The sequence below is a fragment of the Marmota flaviventris genome, chromosome 9, assembly GCF_047511675.1.
Source record: "Marmota flaviventris isolate mMarFla1 chromosome 9, mMarFla1.hap1, whole genome shotgun sequence".
Taxonomy (NCBI): Eukaryota; Metazoa; Chordata; class Mammalia; order Rodentia; family Sciuridae; genus Marmota; species Marmota flaviventris.
Window position 1 is genome coordinate 10,803,310 of NC_092506.1, and position 23,049 is coordinate 10,826,358.

General features: G+C 47.1%; 1 long non-coding RNA gene across 2 annotated transcripts; it reads right to left on the reverse strand.

Moving 5' to 3' along the window:
- Nucleotides 1–10,497: 10,497 nt before the first annotated feature.
- On the reverse strand, nt 10,498–15,283 carry LOC139706860 (uncharacterized). 2 transcript variants are annotated; one of them, XR_011708516.1, is made up of 2 exons: nt 14,943–15,283; nt 10,498–11,016 (listed from the first exon to the last, which is right to left on the reverse strand). It is a non-coding gene; the product is annotated as an uncharacterized lncRNA (long non-coding RNA). The 2 variants fall into 2 exon arrangements; XR_011708515.1 differs by lacking the exon at nt 14,943–15,283 and adding an exon at nt 13,892–14,073.
- Between the last annotated feature and the right edge of the window lie 7,766 nt (nt 15,284–23,049).

The window sequence follows — 23,049 nt, forward strand, 5'->3', positions numbered from 1 at the left end:
AGACCTCACCTCTAGAATCTTCCACCTCACTTTTTTTTTTTTGGTGAGGGGTACCAGGGATTGAACTCAGGAGCATTCGTCCTCTGAGCCACATCCCCAGCCCTAATTTTGTATTTTATTTAGAGACAGGGTCTCATTGAGTTGCTAAGTGCCGGGCTTTTGCTGAGGCTGGCTTTGAACTTGCCATCCTCCTGCCTCAGGCTCCCAAGCCGCTGGGATTACAGGCATGTGCCATTCACCCAGTGTCCACCTTACTTTTTAATCACTGATTCTAGGACTTGTGACATTTACTCGTGGTGATGTTTGTTACGTTCATAATGGATTTATATTACGTTAGAGCGTGTGAGAGAAGACATACTACACCAAATAGAAAACAACTCACACCAAGAAGAAACTTCCCCTCTATAATTAACCCTCATCTTCTCCATACCGTAAGTCAATAAATTACTATTTTTAAACTTCTTTCCCCTCTTACTCATCATATATATATTGACCTACTTGGAGCTGTATTTTCGACTTGAAACATATTTAAAAAAGAAAAAGATGACAAAATACTAAAACCTGTGTATCTCTAGCATTTCCTATATGCTAAACTTAAGATTGTATACTTAATCCTTTCAGGATGATATTTAAAATTGGTTTAGATTTTATTTTTAAAAAGAAATGACTATTAACTGGGTGTGGTGGAGCACATTGTAATCCCAGCAACTCAGGAGGCTGAGGCAGGAGGATCTCCAGTTCCAGGCCAGCCTTCTCAACTTAGCAAGACCCTGTCTCAAAATAAAAATAAAAAGAGCTGGGGATGTAGCTCAGTGGTGTAGCACGTGCCTAACAAGTGTGAAGCCTTAGACAATCCCCAGTCCTGCTAAAAAAAAAAAGAAAACAAAAAGCCCACTTCTAATCCTTGGAACCTGTGACTATGTCACATAGCACATGGGAATTCAAGGAGCTCATAGAATTAAGGTTGCTAATCAGCTGAGCTTAACATAGGAAATTGGTCTGGCTTGTGCAGTGAGCCCATGTCATTACAGGGCTCTTAACTGTGGAAGAAGCAGACAAGAGAGATGATAAGACTCAGCCCACCATTGCTGGCCTTGACGATGCAGGAGCAGCCACAAACCAGGGAAGGTGGGTGGCCTGAGAGTCCGGGAGAAGCAAGGAAATAAATTCTCCCCTTCATCCTCCAGAAGGGACTGCAGCCGGGCAGACCCTCAGATGTTAGCCCAATGAGACTTCTCATCTGCAGAGCTGTAAGACAATAACCTTATGTTCTTCTAAGCCACCAGGTGTGTGGTAATTTGTTACAGCATCAGTAGAAACTAATACAGGAATTTAACCAATCAAAAGCTCCACAGAGCAATAAGAGGATAAAGGTAACTAACCAACTCTTGGGTCAGTCTTTTACCAGTTTGCTAACTTATTGGTAGGGTTTAGATATGGCCTGAATGTGTCCCCCAAATGTGTTGCAAGCTTGGTTCCCAGAGTGGCAGTGTTGAAGTGGTGGAACCTCTAAGAGATGTGCCCGGTGGAAGGTCCATAGGTCATGAGGCATCACCCTTGGAAGGGATTGGGGTGATTTGTGGAGTGTGTTCTCATAAGGGCAGGTTGTTTCTCCCATCATGTTGTGACACAGCCAGGAGCCTGTGACTTGCTGACATCATGCCATTTGGACTTTCTAGCCACTAGAACCCTGAGTCAAATAAACAACTTTACTTTATAAGGTACCCAGCCTGAGATATTTTGTTATAGCTACAGAAAATGGACGAATACACTTACATACAAGATACTCCATTCAGCTTCATCCCAGAAGATCATAAAAACGGAACCACCCAGAAAACAGAGATCTTCCTAGTCTCAATTTTGAGTTAAACAATAGAAGTAATTGTGACCAACCCACATATGTAACTTCATAGAGCCCAATCTTGGGGATGGGCAGCCTGAACAGGCTGACATAGAAAGTACTTTAGACTGAATAATTTATAAGAATCGAAGTTTATGTCTCACAGTCCCGGAGGCTGGCAAGTCTAGGATCAGGGGGCCACGGCAGTGTCTGGTGAGGGCCCAGTCTCTGCTTCCCGGAGGGGTCCTCTGGGTCCTCACATGGAGGAAGAAGGCTGGGGTGCTGCCTTCAACCTCTTTTATAAGGTCACCAATCCCATTCAGAGGGTGCCACCCTCAGGACTTAGTCATTTCTCAAAAATCCTCACCTCATGATATTACCACATTAGGGGTTCAGTATCACCATAGGAATTTGGGGGACACCATACTCAGGCCACAGCAGAGGGAATAACCTTCCCAAAGCAGTGGCTCTCCGTGTGCAGTAAGATGGTAGACGTGATCAGCTGTCTCCTGGGCTGGTCTCTGAATGTTCCACTCACTTACCTACATGATTGCTTTTCTCACCCATGGAACACCTCACTCAGCGTCACATCAGAGGGTTATCAAAACGGAACCGTTCAGAAAACAGCCCAGTCTCCATCCTGAGTTCGATTTATTCATCTAATCGTCAGAGGTGTCCCCAAGCCAGTCCCTAAAGGCCAGGCTTCCTGCAAGCTGTGGCTGTCCACTCCCCCCCGCCCGCCCCTGGCTCCTCTAGGGTTTCAGCTGGAGACAGCAGGCTCCTCCTCTGTCCTTCAGTGACCTCTCCATAATTGATGCACCCCTGTGGCCCTGGGGAAGCCACACTTCATGTCAGTGTAGAAAGGATTTTAACCCTTCCGGTGCATGTGCGCTGGGGAGGCAGGAAGGGTAGAGGATCAAGGCCTCCGTCCTAACTAAGATCAAGAGGAAGTTACCAAGCACTGCCGTGCTAGGGTTTTTCCTGGGCTCTGCTGAGGCAGAAGGAAAAGAAAACTAAAGAATGATACCATGCTCGCTGTCCCCAGGAGCCCACCATAAACAACTGGAGGAAAGAAGGGTCCCGTCGGAGGCTGGACTTTTACCTGCAGTTTCTAAACTGGGCTCCAAGAAACTTCCTGCTCTGCCTTCAGCCAGATCTCCTGAGGGCGCCGGTGGCCCAGTGCACAAGACACAGACCCCCAACAGCTCCGCAACTGATCATGGTGACGGTTGCACATTGGGGATGCGCTAAATCGTACGCTTGAAAGAGGTTACAATGGCGCTGGGCCCAGTGGTGCTACTCTAGCTACTCGGGAGACGGAGGCAAGAGGATCACAAGCCCAAGGTCAGCTGGGGCAACTTAGCAAGACCCTGTCTCAAAATTATAAAAAATAAAAAGGACGGGATATACCCCCTGGCTGAATCCCCAGTTTCACAAACACACAAAAAAATCAAGATGGTAAATTTCGTTTTATGTTCTGTTCACTTCTAAACCCTCGGATTCACTCTCCACTCTCTTCTTTATTCACCTACATGACCAGCCCATTAGGGACTCTGGTCACGTGTTCCTCCAGGAAACATCTGAACTGTCCCCTCCATCTCCCCTCCACCTAGCCCAGCTGCGCTTCCCCTCCTGACTCACCCACAGCCCGCTTCCCCAGCAGCCAGAGTCAGCTTTTGAATGCTTAGCTGAGATCACAGTGTCCCCTGCCTGAAACAATAGGTTCCCCGGCCCTTGGGATGAATGCCAAGCTTCCTCCCAGGTGTCCAGGTCCCAGAGGCCCACCTCTTGCCACTTCTTGCTCCTCATGTCCCAGCCACTCTGTTTGTCTTCCTGGTCTTTTAGCAGGCCACACACACTCCCACCCCAGGGCCTTTGCTCTTGCTGTTTCCTCCCCTGGGAATGCTCATCCCCAGGTCTCTGCATAGCCGACTCTTCCTGGCACTCAGCCCTCAGCCTGTCACCTCTCTGTCCCAGGTCCCCCTTGCATTTTCCTCATAGCCCTTGTCTTTTTCTCGTCTATTTTTAAAACCCTATGTGGTCCATCTGCTCCCCGAGAACACAAACGCTACGAAGAACAGGAGCCCGCACTGCTGTCCTCAGCTCCCAGAATAGCCCATGACAAAAGTGCTCAGCAAGGATTTATGAGCGAATGGGTGAAGAATTAAAGTGGGAATATCACTTGTAGTGGGTTAAGTGGTGTCCCCAACGAGACACATCCCTGCCCTAGAACCTGCAAATACACCCTTATTAGGAAAAAAAAAAAAAAAACAAAACAGTCTTTGCAGATACAGTGAAGGATCTTGGGATGACATCATCCTGGATAACCCTGATGGGCCTGACATCTGATGACAGGCGTTCTTAGGAACACTGACGGGGAGAAGGCTCAGGGAAACAGAGGGGGCGGGTCTGGACAGGAGAGGGCTGGGAGCTCTGCTGCCCCCTGCAACCTCCAGCATCCAAAGACACAAGGATGGGTCCTCCCCTAGAGCTCTGGAAGCCCAAGACCCTGCAACACCTTGATTTCTGATTCCTGGTTTCAACAACAAACCTCAGTATTTGTAGTGCTTTGCTACAGCAATCCTAGGAAACTACCGTCTCTCAAGGGCCTGCCCTCAGGATCCTTGGTCTTCTGTTATATTCTTCATGACTGTCCAGTCCCGCTTCCGGGGTACTGTTCTATGACTGCGCTGCTAAAGGACACATGTCACTTTTTCCTCCCACCCTTTTTCTTAACTCCCTGTTGGAGGATGAATTATATTCCCCAAAAAGACATGTGGAAGTCCCAGTACCTGTGAATGTGATCTTAGGTAGAAACAGGATGCTCACAGATGGGATCAAGTTAAAACATGATATATTGCAATGGGGGTGGGCATTAACCCAACGACTGGTGTCTTCATAAGGAGGGAAACTTCGACACAGAGACAGACACACACACAGAGGGAACACAGGAGAGATGGAGGCAGAAGCCAGAGTGGCACAGCAAGACGCCATGATATACTAAGGCTATCAACCACCAGAACTGAAGACCCCTAGTTTAGGAAGGATTTTCCCCTAGAGTCTTCAGAGGATGCATAGCCTAACCTTCCTTGATTTCAGATATTTAGCCTCCAAAACTGTAAGAGAATAAACTCCTGTTGTTCCAAGCCCCCGGTTTGAGGGGGCTCCCTGTTAGGGCAGCCTTAGGACATTCATTACTCCCCCATTCACCTTGCTTTGAACTCCTCTGCCTGAGTGGTGCGTTCACTTTGGTGCTAACCAACTACGCAGCCAGTATGTGATTATCTTCCCCATGGTTTTCAGAGTTCCACCACCAGATTGCTAAGGGGAGGCTGTTAGCACTTGACTTCACAGCAATTTGCTAGGTGGTGTCCGAGTCGGACTCAGTAAATAGCCACTGAATGATGGGTATGGAATATCAACGCGTCCGCGGCTCAGATGGTGGTTAGAAAACGATGACGCAGGCATAATGATAGATCCAGAGAACTTGGCAGCCAGGAAAACTCCGGGCTGACACGGTGTGGGTTTAATTTCAGCCTTCTCTGCACCTAGTCTGCCGTTCCTTCGACCTCAGCCTTTAGATCCTGCTGCCTGAGTGGCCCTGAGCCTTGTCACGGCGGGGAGGGTTTGTAATCCTTGTTCTCTGGCTCGTACTGTAGAACTGTCAGAATAACCGCCTGCCGGCCACCAAGAGGGCCAAAGGTCAGCGCATTTGGTTCTCGGTTCTTTGTTTGCGCCATCTGTCTGGGCACGTCCAAGTCTGGCAAGGTTCACTGGGACCTTCCGAAGCAAAAGAGGAAGGGGCAGTGGAAGAGAAATTAAGAGGAGAAAAGTCTATAAGGAAGCCCCAGGGAAGAGCAAGACCCTCAGAGTTGGTGGGTCTGTGGAAAGTTCTGAACTATCAATGTGGGGCTCCTGGCCTCGGGGCATGAAGAAGGATCCTGGGTGTGTAGTTAAGGACGCAGCCACATTAGGGGAGAGTGGACGACCTTCTCCTAAGTCCCCGCCTCTGGCTTCTTCCATTTCCCGTTCCTCCTCAGCCTCTCTGGGGGTCCTTGTGCTCCTCTACAACAGAACTGACTGCTCACTTTGTAGGAGGGATGGACTGTGGCCAGGGGACATGGGGGTACATCCCGGACAGAGAGGAGAGGGACGTCTCTCTTTTCCACTTCTCTCTCTTTTGTCCTGTTTCATGGCTTTTCCCCTTTTATTTCCAAATGCAGAAAGGAGGAAAAAAATTAGTGTAAAGCAAGAAAAGAAAAGGGCCGACGGGAGTTGGAAGGCGATAAGAACGAGGACCGTGAAACTCGGGCACTGCCCACGTCACCTAGGAAGGGGTTCTCTGCAGGTCACCTGAGGAAGGTCCAGCCAGCAAGCAGATTAGGGGGCTCGATACCTTCTAGAGAGTTAGGGTTCAGGCTGGATTCCTTCTCTACGTGTAGAAATTCTAAACTTCAGGCAACAGCGATTAAAAGTGGCCGCTGAAGACAATGCACTTGGCAGGGGAGAGGCTGCCACCTGCCTCAGAAGGTACAACCTGAGAAGTGAGGCGGGGACATAGATGATGGGGACACACAGGCACGCGCACACCCCCCCCCCACCCGTGTGCACACACTGACTGAGAGCAAGTCTGCCTGGGCTTTGGCTCGGGTTAGAATGTTCTGAATGGGTCCTGGTCATGGCCAAGGCAGGATGGAGGCAGGAAGCTGGAGGGTTGGCCTTTGTGCGGCAGTGCTGGGATGAGCCCCAGTGTGAATTTTTAACCATTATTTTATTCTCGAATAATACAAAAGGGAGCGGTAGCGCAGGCCTGTAATCCCAGCGGCTCAGGAGGCTGAGGAAGAGGATAGCGAGTTCAAAGCCGTCTCTGCAGTGGCGAGGCACTAAGCATCTCAATGAGACCTGTCTCTCAATAAAATACAAAACAGGGCTGGGGATGTGGCTCAGTGGTTGAGTGCCCCTGAGTTCAATCCCCGGTACCCAAAACAATAATACAACTGCACACACAAAATAAAATTTATACTTTAAAATAAAACCCAAGTACTAAACATGCATAGAGCTTCCCACAATCTGGATTTTGCTAGGCACACCACAACAGTGCAGCCCAACATGTCCCTCTGTCTTCATTATCTGCAAATTGACAGCTGAATCAGAGCCTCACAGAGACCCAGGTCCATCTGGGGACCCCATGGTGGCCACACTGAATGGACCAAGCCCAGCTGGAGAGATGAGAGAAAGATGGCACAGCTCTGGAGGGACAGACATGCAGGCTGGATCGGGGACCTCAGCAGCTACCTGAAGAGTTCACGTCCCGAGGCAGCAATCTCTGTGCTGGGCCACTTGGCCTCAGAAATTGGAGCAGGCCCAGTGCAGATGGTACAATGCCACTGTCCTTCCTGGTTCTGGGTCTAAGACAAGCACTTTCCATACATCATCTCATTTAATCCTTATCTAGAGAAAAGAGACTGAGGCACCTGGAGTTTAAAGCAACTTGACACAGAATTCACTGAAGGTAAGGAATAGAACCCAATTCAAACCACACAACTGAGTCCAGACGCAGCACTCTTAACTCAGCACCCCAACTGGGGCATAGCAAGGGCTGGTAGCCAGCAGCCACTGCTGGAGGCCCACCCTGGAGCCTTCTCTATGGTCTGAAAAGGACCAATTCAGAAGACCCAGGCTCCTGTGTGGGGTCTAAGTGCCTTCCAGCAGAGGACTTGGGACAATACAATTCCCCCCCTCATGAAACTTACAACCAAGGGACGCCCCTCAGGGTCTCAGATCCTCATCTTCTGGGCTCTGGTTCAATGACTCTCACTGCCACCAAGTTTTTTTTTTTTTCCCCCACCACTGGATTTACATGGACTTGTTTCCTTAAGAAAGAAGAAAGGTCTTTCAGTAAAATGATCGGACTCACGGGTTCAAATGGGCACCCCATGGTTTACTACTTGTATAACCTAAAATACCTCGTCAAATTCCCAAGGCTTGAGTTTCTTCATCTTTAGAGTGAGAAATGTCAAGCCCCACCCCAGGGCTATTGTAAGGATCAAATGAAGTTCTAAGGCAAGACCTTTCTCTCTAAGTCGTATCCACGTGAAGGTCCTTTCCCCTCGTCTGTCTGTCCAGGTTGCTTTATCAAAATACTACAGACTGGGTGACTTGTAAATAACAGGAGTGTATTTCTCACGGTTCTGGAGACTGGGAAACCCAAGATCAAGGTGCTGGTAGATCCAGTGTCTGGTGAGTGCCCACTTCCTGGTTCACAGATAATACCATCAGGTCTATTTTATATAAAAAGGGCACAAATCCCATTTTTGAGGACTTTAACCTCAACTAGGACCCAGTCCGATCCCCTGCTCAGGGAAAGCACAGCTGGCCGAGCACTGAACTATATCTCATGTCCTGACACCCTTCAATTAAAAGTAGTTTAAACTACGGTCTAGCAGGAGGATCCAGCCACCACCTGCCTCACCCCTGGAGGTGGCAGGTCTGCTGATGTAAGGGTGGCTGCCAGGGGGTAAAGAGGACTCGGGCCGAGGTGGGCAAGAGAGGGAGGCAGAGAGATGGGGAAAGGCTGGATTCTGCAAGTGATGGAGCAGAGAGCCCAATTTGAGAGAATGCATTTATCTTTTTTTTTAGATGGAACTTTCTGTTCTGGAAATAGACTCACCTTCGAATACAGGGAATCACACACAGAACCTCCCTGTTCCTGCACCCACGTTCTTCTCTTATCAATATTTTGCATGTGAGGAGTTGTAGAAGGTGAGATTGAGGAGGCTGGGTGACAGGTCAGGACATAGTGGGAGGAAGGGAGGATGGAGTCTACCACGCGGCCTGCGCAATGGTTTCATTAATGAGGTTCTAGGCATAAAGTTAGTTAGAAGAGATCGAAATAAAACACACAGACACAGTTACCTTATTTCTATTGCCAGGTCCGAGACGGCTCCCCTCTCTGGCTCCGACCTCTAACCGCCCAGCAGGGCAGCAAGGATTACTCAGGGCTAGCAGGAGAGAGAGAGAGTGAACACGCCAGGGAGTAGCCTTTTATTGGGGAACAAGAAATTCAGGGGATAATTCCATCCAATGAAGGTTGAGGGGGGACTGCACTCCAAGGTCAGGGTCAGTGATTGGGCCCCCGGGGTCAGTGGTCAGTCACACCCCCACACGGACGGGTTCTCTCATCAGGAAAGGGCCGGGAAAATTCCGACACAGCCAGAAGCCTCAGACCCTTAACGGGAGTCGCCCAGTCACGTGTCAGGATGGCTTCCCACATATTCCCCCTTTCTATTCTTAAAAATGAGGCGGCAGTTCACTCTTTGGAGTTTCTGTATTCTTGTTCCGAAGACTCGCCATCCTATAATTATAACACAAAAGAGAATTAACAGCAAAGAGAATAATCCAATAATGTACCAGGCCGAGTGTTTAAGAATATTTCCAGGGTTGAATCCATTTAACTCCTTCAATATTTGGTTTGCCAGAGAAGAAGGATCTGAAAAATCAGCTCTATTATTTTGAATGTCTTGGATATGGTGATGAAGTTCCAGAATATCCAAGCTATTATTACTATTTTGCCAAATACCTAATAAATGGTTTTTAACCTTCTCCCAATCCCAGAGAGAAGCATTGTACTTGGCAGCTGTAACACAAACATACTTATAATTGGCATGGCATTTAAGCCTTTCCTTAAATTTTAAGGCTGAAAGTTCATTACCTATGTCTATAACAGTCGCCTCTAAGGCGTTTAATTTAGTCTCAATCCTTTCATCAATATTTACTCGATTACGCAGAGCCTTGGAAGTATTTTGAGCTAAATTATTAAGAAATTTGGCATGCTGAATATTTTGAGACAATGTCAGAGACGCAGAGACAGTTGAGGCAATAAAGGAGACTAGCGCCAAAACACCAACAATTATAACTCCAATAGCACGTTTTGGTCTTGTTAACTGGGCATGAATTTGCTGCAAGACTTGTAAACCAGTATCAGCATACCATGGCTCTGAAATATTAGCAGGTAATAAAACAAAAGAGGGCTGATGAAGTATCAGCACTCCTTTTCCTCCATTATACCTAGTAATACAATTGGTTAGGTTGCATTTATTACAAGTAACAATATATCTGTCATCTATCCATTTAACTTTTACATTTCCAATAATTAAAACATAAGGAGATTGGACACAGGCTCGTAAGCCATAGCAAGATCCCTCTTTACAGTTCTTGCCAACAAATTTTGGTAAAGGTTTGTCTGTAAAATGTAAGAATTCTGAGGCAGCAATTAAACGCCAAACATCTTTCTGAACACCTCCTTTACTGTAAGTCAAAATATTACTAACAAATCCTGCAGATGTCATAGCAGAATTTCTTCGTAATTGTCTTTTATCAATTTTTGGAGACCAGTCTAAAATATACCCACTATCTTTAGACACCTTATGTTGTACAGGAAAGGTATTTACACAATCCATCCATCTAGGAAAGGTGCCAATCTCAATTGTAGAACTATTTGGACAGTGGGGTATCCGTGGAGGTTTTGCAGAAATGACTGGCTTGTTATGGGAAAGTCCCATCTTAATTACTGATCTAGTATAAGGTCTTAAGTCTCCATAAATAGAATTATTTGTCAGTCTATGTCTACCAATCGCTGTCTTTTCTTCGAATGATACTTTTAGACAGCCGGCATGTTTATCATGTGACCAACACAAAGGTAATTGGGCACTGTAGCCAGAATAATTAAATCTAGTCACATGATTGGGAGTAATATGGGTATCTGTAAATCCTCCCATCATGAATGAGTCATTAGTAAATACTGGAATAGATTCTCCAGTCCACACAGCTGGGTGTACCAGGGGTGGATCTGGGAAATATGTCCAGTAAGTGTCTACTTGATCCCCCTTTACCTGACAGCCCAACAGGGCAATTACTGTTGCTACCATCATCACTGGGGTCCTGTTCTCTCCTAGGTGTCGAAGTATTCGGGAAGCCTGGGTTGTTAGCTTCTTCAAGTCTTCCCATGAAATCAGCTTTTCGGCTGGGTCAATCTGGTCTTTCTTCATCCTTTTCCGATATCTCCTCCTTCTGGATAGGGCCTCCTCCTGGTCAATCCTCAGTCGCTTGAATCTGGGTTCTATCTCTTCCATGTCTGATAGCACGTTCAGGTACCCAAATAGGACGAAATGCACCTTCTGGGAAAATACAAGCATGACCTCTACCCCACATTATCACTGGGTCTGGGCCCTTCCACTGACCAGTCTGTAAATCTTTCCACAAAATTCTGCCTAAAGGGCCTGTTACTGAGGGAGACATTTGTCTCTCAGCAGCAGTGTGACCTTCTGCGTCACAGTTTAAAAAATTTAAAACAAACAAGGCATGATTAAGGCTATTTTGGGGAGTCATAAACCTATTCCCCCCCTTTAATTTTTGTAATTGAAGCTTAATAGATAAATGAGCTCGTTCCACAATGGCTTGGCCTTGAGGGTTATAAGGAATTCCTGTTTTATGATTAATTTTAAACTCTTGGCAAGATTGTTGAAAAGAAGAGCTTACATAAGCTGGAGCATTATCTGTTTTAATCTGCATAGGGCACCCTAAAACAGAAAAAGCTGCTAGGCAATGAGAAATTACATGTTGAGTATTTTCCTTAGTACGTGCTGTGGCAAAAATAAATCTAGAATAAGTGTCCACTATGACATGTACATAACATTGCTTACCAAATTGAGGAATATGAGTTACATCCATTTGCCATATTTGATTTGGTTTTAATCCACGGGGATTTACCCCTGATGGCAGAGATGGAGTGTGAATAACACACTTAGGGCATTGGCTTACAATCTGACGAGCTTGTTCTCTAGTAATATTAAATTTTTTACGTAAGCTAGAAGCATTTTGATGATGTAAGGAATGGGAAGCTAGTGCACAGTCATATGAAGACATCTGTTGACAAAAAGCTACTAATTTATCAATCTTGTCATTACCAGAAACTAAGGGTCCTGGAAGATTAGTATGAGCCCGTATGTGCCCTATGAAACATGGGTACTTCCGCATTAGCACTGTCTTTTGTAAATTATGAAATAACTCAAATAACTCTTGTGATGAAGTATACCCAATAACTGAAGTTTCAATATTTTTAGTAACTCCGACTGCATATAAGCTGTCAGAATAAATATTAATAGGCTCATTTGAAAAGTAATTTAAGGCACAAATCAGAGCTTGAAGCTCTGCTCTTTGGGCAGAAGTATAAGAAGTTTGTATTACCTCTGTGTGAACACGACTATAAAAACCTGCTTTACCTGAGTTAGAACCATCCGTGAACACTGATAAAGCTTCATCTATAGGATGTGCACGTACAATCTTTGGAAAAATAAGTGACGTTAATGATGCAAATTGTATAATCGTATCACGAGGATAATGGCTATCTATCTGGCCAGGAAAATCAGCAAAAGCTATCTGCCATGAGCTAGAAGTTTGAAAAAGCCAATTAGTCTGTTGAATAGAAAATGGAATAATTATGATATCAGGCTCAGATCCAATTAATTGTAAAATCCTAGTTCTACCTTTAATTACTAATTGAGCTATAGAATCATGAAAAGGAATTAATGTCTTTTGAGGAGAGTGGGATAAATAAATCCACTCAATAACTCCTAATCTTTGCCATATGGCTCCTGTTGGGGTATGTTCAGTTGGAAATATTAATAAATACACTATTTCTTTAGGATCAACTCTAGTAAGCTGTGCATTTTTAATTGCATGTTCAACTCTCCTTAAAGCCATTCTAGCCTCTAAGGTTAGCTGACGTGGAGAGGTTGGAGAGGGATTTCCTTGTAATATCTGAAATAAGGGACTTAAATTAGAAGTAGTTAGTTTTAAAGATGGCTTCAGCCGATTAGTATCTCTTAAAACCTTGAAAATCATTAGGGGTTTGTACGGAAACTGTTCGTTTCGCTCCGGTAAAATTAAAGATGGCGGCCCCCATGGTCGGCGCGATGACGTCACATTGCGCGACCACCTACTTCCTCATTTTCGGCCCGGGGGCGGGCCGACCGGAAGTTTGTGTTCCGGCCAGGCGGAAATGATGACAAGAAGGCGGGCTCATCCGCGCCATCTTGATCCGCCGCATGGGGCTGAGCCTTGCAATATCTATTATCGCCAGTAGATGGAGCCCTGAACTTAAAATTGCGCATGCGACACTCCCCCGCAAAATGATTATTTCTCCCGCAAATGTAACATTTTCCGCGGGGTTTTCGTACTAAATCCTGTGGTTTCAAAGTTTCTTTTATTGCTGCAGCTAGGGCCACTGTTTGTAAATGAGTAGAGTCTATGTCAGAACATAAGCGAATAAACTCAGAAACTGTCCCTTTTTTACGGTGCGGTCTAAGAATATCCTGACAGTATTTATTTGCGTTTTCGAATGCCAATTGCCTAACAATGAACTCACTCGCTCCCGAGTCCCCGATTGACCTGTTTGCAGCCTGGTACAACCAGGCTACGAAATCTGAGTAAGGTTCACTCGCACCTTGCCTGATTTTGGTAAGAACTAAATTGGACTGGTCCTTGGAGACAATCTGCCTCCAGGCACGTTTGGCACAATCAGTTATTTGATTGTACACTACAAAATCATAATTTAACTGTCTTTCTAGGTCAGTAAATTCACCTGTCCCTAGAAACATTTCTACTGGCGTTTCTATATCCTGTCTTTTGTTCTTTTCTGCCTGTTCAGTACAGAAATCAGTCCAGTAAGTCCTCCAAAGTAAGAAATCTCCCCCGCTCAGACAAGATCTGGCTAAAGAAATCCAATCGCTAGGAGGAAGGGGTTGTGAGCAAATATTTTCTATCAGGCTCTGTACAAAAGGCGAATTGGGACCATACGTCTCACATGCACTTTTTAGTTCCTTAATGGTTTTAAATGGGATTACAGCATGAACTCTAACTCTCTGATCTTGTTCATTAACTTGCTCAAAAACTGGAAAAAGTTGAAAACCGCTAGTATCCTCCCCATCTTCCTGTGCTTTCTTAATACCTCGCTGGAACGGGGTAAGAAAGGTCATTGTTAACCCAGCGCACCTGTTAAATTTTGTCCTTTTAGCAGGTACCGGCCGAATTCGAATAGCCTGGACAGGCGGTGTTAAACGCAGCCTGTTAAGATTCCTCTGTAAGTCCTGAATTTCCATGTCTGATTCTTCTCCCTCAGATTGCAAGTCATGGTCAGACTCTGTACTATCGTCATTTTGAATTTGGGTTTCTAAACCACGTGGTGGAGAAGAACTCTGAGCCCCTCTAGGAATCTCTTCCGGATTTTCCTCTGTAGGAAGATCCTCTACCTCTTCTGGAGGGCTTTCTAAGATCTCGGAGGTTTGTCCTCTATGATATTCGTCCCTAGAATCTCCCTGCGGGCTAGTATAGTCCTGCGAGTTTAAAGTCACATTCCTAACCTTGGGTTTGGCTTTTAGCGTTGTCTTTGTTTTTAAACGGCCTAAGGGAAAAGGAATTAACTTAGCCTCAGGCGAATTTTCCATTTGAATAGACTTAATAGCCCTTTGCAAGCCTTTTAACAGGTCTTCAGGGGGCCACGAACTTTGACCCATATATTCAAAAAGACAAATCTCTAGAGCTGTCCAAGTTTTCTGAATACTTTCTATGCCTCCAGGTAGTTCATTAGAAAAATAAACCTTTTGTAACTTTCTTCCTAATTTCTCCCAAGTAGATAAATTTGGAGACTCTTGTTCACAAAACCAAGGACAATATTCACCTACAATCTTTAGGAATTGTAATAACTGAGCTTTCTTTATCTGTTTTCCTTTCTGATTAATTATACTGTCTAAAATACTCAGATACATTTCCTTATCAGTAGAAGTTGAATTTCCCATTTTAATTAATTTAACGTCTCTTTCCTTCAATAGCTCCAGGTACTTTTGTGACCCAAATTGTCACCTCTTCCTTTATCTTTATCTTTATCCTTATCTTTATAGCGCGCTCCCACTCAATCTAACTAATCTAGAATGCCCCACGTTGGGCGCCAATTCTACCACGCGGCCTGCGCAATGGTTTCATTAATGAGGTTCTAGGCATAAAGTTAGTTAGAAGAGATCGAAATAAAACACACAGACACAGTTACCTTATTTCTATTGCCAGGTCCGAGACGGCTCCCCTCTCTGGCTCCGACCTCTAACCGCCCAGCAGGGCAGCAAGGATTACTCAGGGCTAGCAGGAGAGAGAGAGAGTGAACACGCCAGGGAGTAGCCTTTTATTGGGGAACAAGAAATTCAGGGGATAATTCCATCCAATGAAGGTTGAGGGGGGACTGCACTCCAAGGTCAGGGTCAGTGATTGGGCCCCCGGGGTCAGTGGTCAGTCACACCCCCACACGGACGGGTTCTCTCATCAGGAAAGGGCCGGGAAAATTCCGACACAGCCAGAAGCCTCAGACCCTTAACGGGAGTCGCCCAGTCACGTGTCAGGATGGCTTCCCACAATGGAGGATGGCCCAGGTCTCTGGCCTGCACCAGGTAGGGAAGGGAAGACCCCAGAGGGTCTGGAGGAGGAGACAGCACCCTCCACCCCCTATTCTGTATGCTGATATTTACCAAGTGAATATGCAAAGGACCCTGCCTAGTGGGACTACCCAGGACTCTGAGTACCCCGCCCCCCAGTACCCAGGGCTTAACAAGGACTTGCTAAGGACTTGACAAGGGGACTGGCTGCACAGCCCATTTGAGACCCCTCCACAGTCCTTTTGGTTGGCTTTGCCCCTGGAGGATCTCTGAAAATGAAAAGTAAGCATCCAGCCTTTTATCCCACAAAAAGAAAAGAGAGAGAGAGAGAGAGAGAGAGAGAGAGAGAGAGAGCGCTCTAGCATATGCAACAGAAGGTCACATAAGAATGTTCTGCAAAGAAGTTTGGGAGATGTAACCCTTGAGGCAGATGGTTCCGCTTCCTGGCAGAGCAGCTGCCTGGCCCTGCTCTAGGGTCCTCTTTGCTAAGTGCGAGAATAAAGTGCGATCTTGCAGTCACCCACATTCTCTCTTCACTGAGAATACATTCAGGGTGCACCGTGTGGGAGACCAGAGGGCTCTGGGCAAGCCAAGGATTCTGGAGGCGGGCCACATGGATCTAAGGAGGGCCCAGGATGGGGACCTGGTCTCCGCACATTCTGGGCAGGGAGCTGCCTGTGCTGCTTGGGTGTGGTGACTCTGCTCTGTGGCTATGAGGAGGTGCTGCTTCCCCAGGAGTTACTTCCCCATTGTAACCAGGAGTGCTATCACCCGGTTGACTGACCTTAATAATTCCAAAGCAACTCAGGCAACAATGGGCAACACCGTGCATGTTCTTTGAGTCCGGGTTTTATAACCCCTTGGGGCATAAATAACTCAGAGAGATAGACCTGAGTCATTCAATGTCCTGTCATTATCCAACCAGCCCTTTGGCATCCTGGCTGGATGTGCTATTGCACTCTTCCCTGGGCCTTCTGGCCAAAAAATAAAACAAACAAACCACTCCCAGCCTATTAAACTTCTATCAGCCTCCTGGACCCACTGATTATCTTCAAAGAAGCCTGTGTTTGCACAGCCTGCTCGGCTTGTCAATTTGAATACAAAGTATGAGTTGCACTTGTTTGTATCTTGTCACATTATCTGACACCTTTACCCGGTGTCTCCCAGCTGGGTTCAAAGCTCCCCAAGGACTCGCTGCCTCCTCCCCTACAGAGGCAGGGCAAGTCTCCCTCAAGGTTTTCTTCTTTTTATTGTTATTTTGTTGAGGTGCTGGGGATGGAGCCCGAGGTCACGCTCCACCCCTGAGCCACATCCAGCAGCTCTTACCAAGTCGGCTTCAAAAGTTGGTTCATCTGCCCAAAATATTGAGAAGGAAGCCTCAGGTGGCAAAATTCCCCTAGAACAATCCAGAACATTTTGAAAGGACTTTAACAGAGATCCTTAAGTAAATGTAGCCCCAAGGTGAAGCCAGGCTGAGAATCTCATTTTAGGTAATAAAACTTTTAGTGCTAGACAAGCCTGTAATCCCAGAGAGTCTGAGGTAGAAGGACAGCAAGGTTGAGGCCAGCCTCCGCAGCTCAGGGAGGCCCTGTCTCAATAAATATAAAGGACTGGGGATATAGTTCAGTGGTAAAAGTTCAATACGCAGTACTGTATGATATATACATATATATCTTTTTAAAATTTTAATTGACATATAGTTTTATGGGGCACAATGTGACATTTCAGCACACGTATGCAATGTTGCCACAGACAAGTATCTTTCCTTTGTGTTAGGAACATTACGGTCATTCCTCCTGTCCGAGGCACCCTGTCCCAGTTAACCGCCATCTGTACCCCCACCACCACGACCCTTCCCAGACTCTGCCAGCTACTCTCCTCTACTTCTCTGTGAACAGCTTTTTGATCCACACTTAAGTGAGACTATGTGGTATTTAAGACCTTGGGCATTTAAGTGCTTCCATATCATTTGTTAAAACCTCCCCTTGACACCTCCCAGGGATCTAGGGCTTGGATTGCGGGGTGAGGGTGAGCAGGGGTGAGGTACTTTCTTACACTTCTTGCTCCTGTTTGTGTGTGTGTGTGTGTGTTGTCTGTCCCACATTGCTATTCTTCTCTTTCTAGGGGGACATTCAGTTGCTGCCTCCCTGGAGGACATGGTTCTTTTTATTTATTTATTTATTTTGGTGGGGGGAATTGGTACTGGGGATTGAACTCAGGGACACTGAACCACTGAGCCACACCCCCAGCCCTATTTTGTATTTTATTTAGAGACAGGGTCTCACTGAGTTGCTTAATGCCTCACCATTGCTGAGGCTGGCTTTGGGCCCACGATCCTCCTGCCTCAGACTCCCAAGCCACTGGGATTACAGGCGTGCGCCACTGTGCCCAACTTGGCTCTTCAGTCTCTTCCCCCAACATCTCCCCAACTGGGCTTGGCATTTCTCAAAGTCTCTGGCTGAAGGACCAGGCTGTCTTTCCTGACAGCCAGGGTGTGATATGCAGATTGACACTTCCTCAGAACCCATTAGATATTATATTACTAGGAAGATGAAAAAATAAAGACTTACAAAATACAATCCCTGTGTTTATTTTCAGATTCTACAGAAAATTACGCTCCCAAATTTGCTATGAAACTGTCTGAAGAATTGCTCTCAGTCTCTGATTCAGTTGCCTCTCCTGGGGCTGGAAACATCATCTTCCGTCTCAGGGGCACAATCTGAGTAGCACTGATCTAACCCACCTGAAATGATTTGTGTTTTAAGAAAATTTATTTCTCTATAATATAAATAATACAATACTTTGTTTACAATTTCAAAAACAGTATTTATCCTTTCCCTCCACCGTACCCGGTGTGTGGCAGCTTTTCAGAGAACAGGTGGGACCCGAGCCAGGAAATCACACTGAGCAGCGCCTTGTGGCTGGAGGCTGTCTGGGGGTGGAGGGGGTTGGAACAACCTTGGCATAGTTAACATTGCAGGAGGAGCGATCAAAGACACTCAGCCTTTGTGAAGCCCTGGGAAGGCCTGTTCCCAACATCCACTGCAGGGAATGGCCCCGTCATCTCCAGTTGAGCCCTGTGGCTTTGAGGGACCTGCTGTTTCTGAGGCCACTCTGTCTCCCCCACCTGCCTTCCCTCTTTCTCACCCTGAGGATTCCAATGCTGGCTTGGCCACTTCACCAATCTGTCCCTTTCCCAGTGACCCAGGCTGTGGGCTCATTGTGAGGCCTTTGGTCTCCTGATAACCATAATCAAGATGGCATCTGCCCTGCCATCTCTGCCATAGTTGCCAGATGTCGATTCATTCTACTTCTTTCCTTCAAAGCCCACTCACTAGGGGTGGGCGGAACTCTAAAGACAAACCAAAGATCTGACTGAAGTTCAGCGAGGAAACAGACCAAGCGTCACACTGAGCCATCAAGTCATAAGAAGTGAGGCCCCCTAGTTGGAAACTGGGAACGTTTGGGGGTAGAAGCTGGGGTCCACACACAGTGGTCAGGGTGTCGGCAGCTTTGTGTGTGTTCATGGTGCTGGGTGTTGAACCACTGAGCCACATCCCTAGCCCTTTGTAATTTTAATTTTTGAGACAGGGTCTTTCTAAGTTGCCCAGGCTGGCCTCGAACTTGCAATCCTCCTGGCTCAGCCTCCAGGGTAGCTGGGATTACAGGCGTGTACCACCGCACCCTGCTAGGATGTTTTCACTCTGTTCACTGGGTGACGGGGGGGGGGGGGGGGGGGGGGGGGGGGCGCTGCAGACTCGGCGTACAGGATGTGCAAGGTGGTGAGAGCAGAGTCAGCTAGGTCCTTGCTCAGGAACCAGGTGGTTGGGATTGTGGCTGCCTCAGGGGAAGATGCAGAGGCTGCTGCTGGTGAAGGAGCTTGGCCCAGACCCCTGTCAATCTCCCGAGACAGAAAACAGATGTGGCCACAAAGCCTAAAACGTTTACTGTCTGATCCTTTAGAGAAAAGGCTTGTGTATCCTGATACACAGGAATGCTCACACAGGATTTTTATAATACCAAGAAACCAGAAAGATTTAAATATTTGTCAATAGTAGAATAAATAAGTATAAAAAATAAATGAACAGTGTTCATATAGTGAGCTGGGCATGGTGGCACAAACCTGTAATCCCAGCAGCTGGGGAGGATGAGATGGGAGGATCACAAGTTCGAGGCCAGCCTCAGCAGTGTAGAGAGGCCCTAAGCAAGTTTATGAGGCCCAGTCTCAAAAGAAAAAATAGAGGATTGGGGATGTAACTCAGTGGTGGAGTGCACCTGGGTTCAATCTCAGGTACAAAAAAAAAAAGCCAATGTTCATATAATGAATATCGCACAGTGGTAGAAATAAATGAACTAAAGCTACATGAACACTTAGGAGGCTTCTCAACGCTGAGCAAACAAAACAAAATACTGAGCCCCAAACAACCCAAACAGCAGGATTACATTCATTTCAAGATGAAAAGGAAACTGTCTAGTTTCTATATGAGGGTTAGTCATAAAGAAAAAGAAACAATTAGCAAAAAAGAAGTCGGAACTGTGGTGTGATGATTCTAGGGGTGAAGGTAGAGGGGGTCATCAGGAAGGGCACGTAGATTTTTCTGGGCTGTTGAGCAATGTTTTATTTCCTGCCCTCGATGGTGGTTGTGCCCCGGCATCTGCTCTCGACCTGTTTATCTCTTGTGAGAGGACACGGGTGAGCTACTGCTACGGGAATGCTACAAACCAAACTCACTGGGTGACATGGGCTCATCGGGGCCAGTAACTAACTCTGTGGTCAGTCTGCAGAAATGGGCTGCTCCGTGTCTTGCTTTGGAGGTGAGGGCCGCTTTGCTTCACGTGTGTTCATCCCGGACCTGTGTGCAGGAGGCAGCGGCTACCAGGGGAAGCTCTGCTCAGGGCCGTCTGGGAGGCAGGCAGCCGACTTCTGCCCTCATTTCTTAAGGCCAAAGTCAAGGGCTGGGGACTGGGCTCTGCCTACAGTGAGGCAAAAGGGATGGAGAATTGGAGCCAAACATCATTATCTTTCTCCCCAGGAAAACATTAGTGGTGGTGGAGGGGATTGAGGGTGTTTGGGGCTTCTAGTTAGACAGTCAGAAATCCTAATCTGGAGCTCAGAAAGATCCCGTATGCAGACCAAGGTGTGGCTCTTCTGCATTGAGGTAGCAACCAAAGCCCCACCAGAGACAAAAGTTGTCTGGGGACCCTGTACCCCGGATGAAGCCAGAACATCATCTGGTTCAGGAAGATAACCCAGACGGGAGGAGTAGGCGGACAGGCAGAGCCGGCAGAGGAGAGGGCAAGGAAGGAGAGGTGAACACTGCACAAGCCCACTGATTCCTGCGCTCAGTGGCCGCTGACCAGAAGCTGACCGGGCTTTGCACAAGCCTTGACGTGAAGGCCCTGCCTGGGGCTGAAAATGTGCCTTGCGTTATGTAAAACAGTGCCCCAAACACTTTTCTGCCAGTCATGATGTCTGGGCTTTCCTGTAACCCTCAGCAGGGGTGCGGTCCTCCCCGCAGCTGCCTGCGAGCACTGCTGACCTCAGCTTTCCTGCTGTAACTGCGACGACGTCCTCAGCAGCGTTTCTTCAGGAGACTACAGTCCCTCTGTTTTGAAATCCTTGTGCCACAAGAAGCTGAGTCACTTCCTAACTTAGCCCCCTACTGAGGTCTCTCCCTCCTGGATCAACAAACCCCATGGGCACCGCCCCCAAGCTCCCTGAGCAGGCGGAAATGACCACACAGACAGTGTGACCCGCCTGACCCGGAGAACGACTCTGACTCCATCCCTGTCGGAGGGCAGGCAGTCCTACCAACAGCTAGGTGACATTTCCGGCCTTTGTAGGACAGAAGGTCTGAGACGTGATCCACTCTAACACTGATTCAGACCTTGGAGAAGAGGACAGGGACCTGTTAATTTTAAAAAGGAGGAAATTAAGAAACTGAGTGTTTCTGCTAATTGTGTAGAAGAGTGGGGGGAATTGGATATTTTACAGAGTGATTCTGTTACTAACATGTTAACCTCTTCGTGGGACTCACCGAAATGCATGCCAGAAGGGAAGCGTTCACTGTGTTCTGATTATTATTTTCTAAATTAATAACTAATAGTTAACCGTTGGGGGTCCTTACTGCATGCCAGCCTCTGTATTCTACTCTTGGTTTGCACACATTTATTTATTTATTTATTTATTTCAGTACTGGGGATGGAACTAGGTACTCTACTACTGAGCCACATCCCCAGCCCTTTTTATTTTTTATTCTGAAGCAGGATCTTGCTAAATTGCTGAGGTTGGCCTCAAAACTTTCGATCCTCTTGTCTCAGCTTCCCAATTTGCTGGGATTACCGGTGTGTGCCACCGTGCCCAGTTTACACTCTCTTTTAATGTTCTTTCTTTTTTTTCTTTTCTGGGTGTTTTGTTTTGTTTTGGTACCAGGGATTGAAGCCAGGGGTACTTAACCGCTGAGCCACATCCCCAGCCCATTTTTATATTTTATTTGAAGACAGGGTCTCACTATGTCGCTTAGAGCCTCGCCTTCGCTGAGACTGGTTTTGAACTCATGATCCTCCTGCCTCGGCCTCCCAAGCTGCTGGGATCACAGGCGTGCACCACCACGCCTGGCTACACTCCTTTTTAAAAATGGCTGTTGCCCTTTACCCCAACACCATCCGCTGCTCCCCTGTGAACTCCGGCCCTGATGTGCTCCCTGTGTGTCTTTAGGTTGCAAAGGAGACAGGTGAACAGGCCCATGAGGAGGCGCAGGCAAGGTACTGGGGACGGGTGGGGAACCTCCAGGTCCTCTCCAGGCACACGGCCCTCCAGTACCTCGCCTCGCGGGTTCAGCACCCCGGAGCAACCAGCTCCCTCAACTTTGACCTCTGGGGTTTTATGGCGGTTTCCGCACATTAAATCACTGGCCATTGGTCACTCAACTTTCAGTCACTCTCCCTTCCCCAGAGATTGGAGTGACAGGGCGCAGTGCCCTCCAAACATCCAAACTTCTCTTCTTGGCTTGATCTTTCTGGTGACCAGCCCCCACCAAGAGTCACTTCATGCACTCCTGTCATCCCAGCAACTCCAGAGGCTGAGGACCCAGGATCAAAAGTTCAAGCCCACTCAAAAGCATCTTCTCCACATCAATTCAGGCCTCCTTTACTTGCCCTCTTAATATTTTTGGTTGTGAACTTGTGATCACCTGTACTGACCTGCAGTGGGCACCTTCGATGTGTTAGGCACTGTTCTAGGCATTCGGCTGGTATTCACAACCCCATGAGGTGGTTATCATGCGACCCATCTTGCAGACAGTTCAATTGCGACACTCTCCACTGAGATGATCTCCAAGATCAGTAAGTAACAGAGCAGGGATATGAGGCCAGGCCACCCAGACAGACCACTTTGTCCTTGGAAGTCATCTTACACCTCAACCCAGGCCAACTACCACTTTCAGAGGACATCAGATGACAGCAACTGCGTTAGGCTCCCTTTCCTCTTGAGCGAAGCCTGCCATCTGACACTGCAGCGTCCAGGAGCTCCTGGATGAACACAGTCATCTCCATGGCCAGGTTACCTCGCATCCCTGCTGGACGGAGCATGTCGGGGGTTTTTAGGACGGCGGAGAAAGGTCAATTGGCCGCCCACACCTAGCCCTCCCCTGCAGGAGGACAATCGGATGTGCCAGGGAGACCAGTCAAAGCAGGATCTCGTTTATTGAGAAAACACACACAGCTAATATA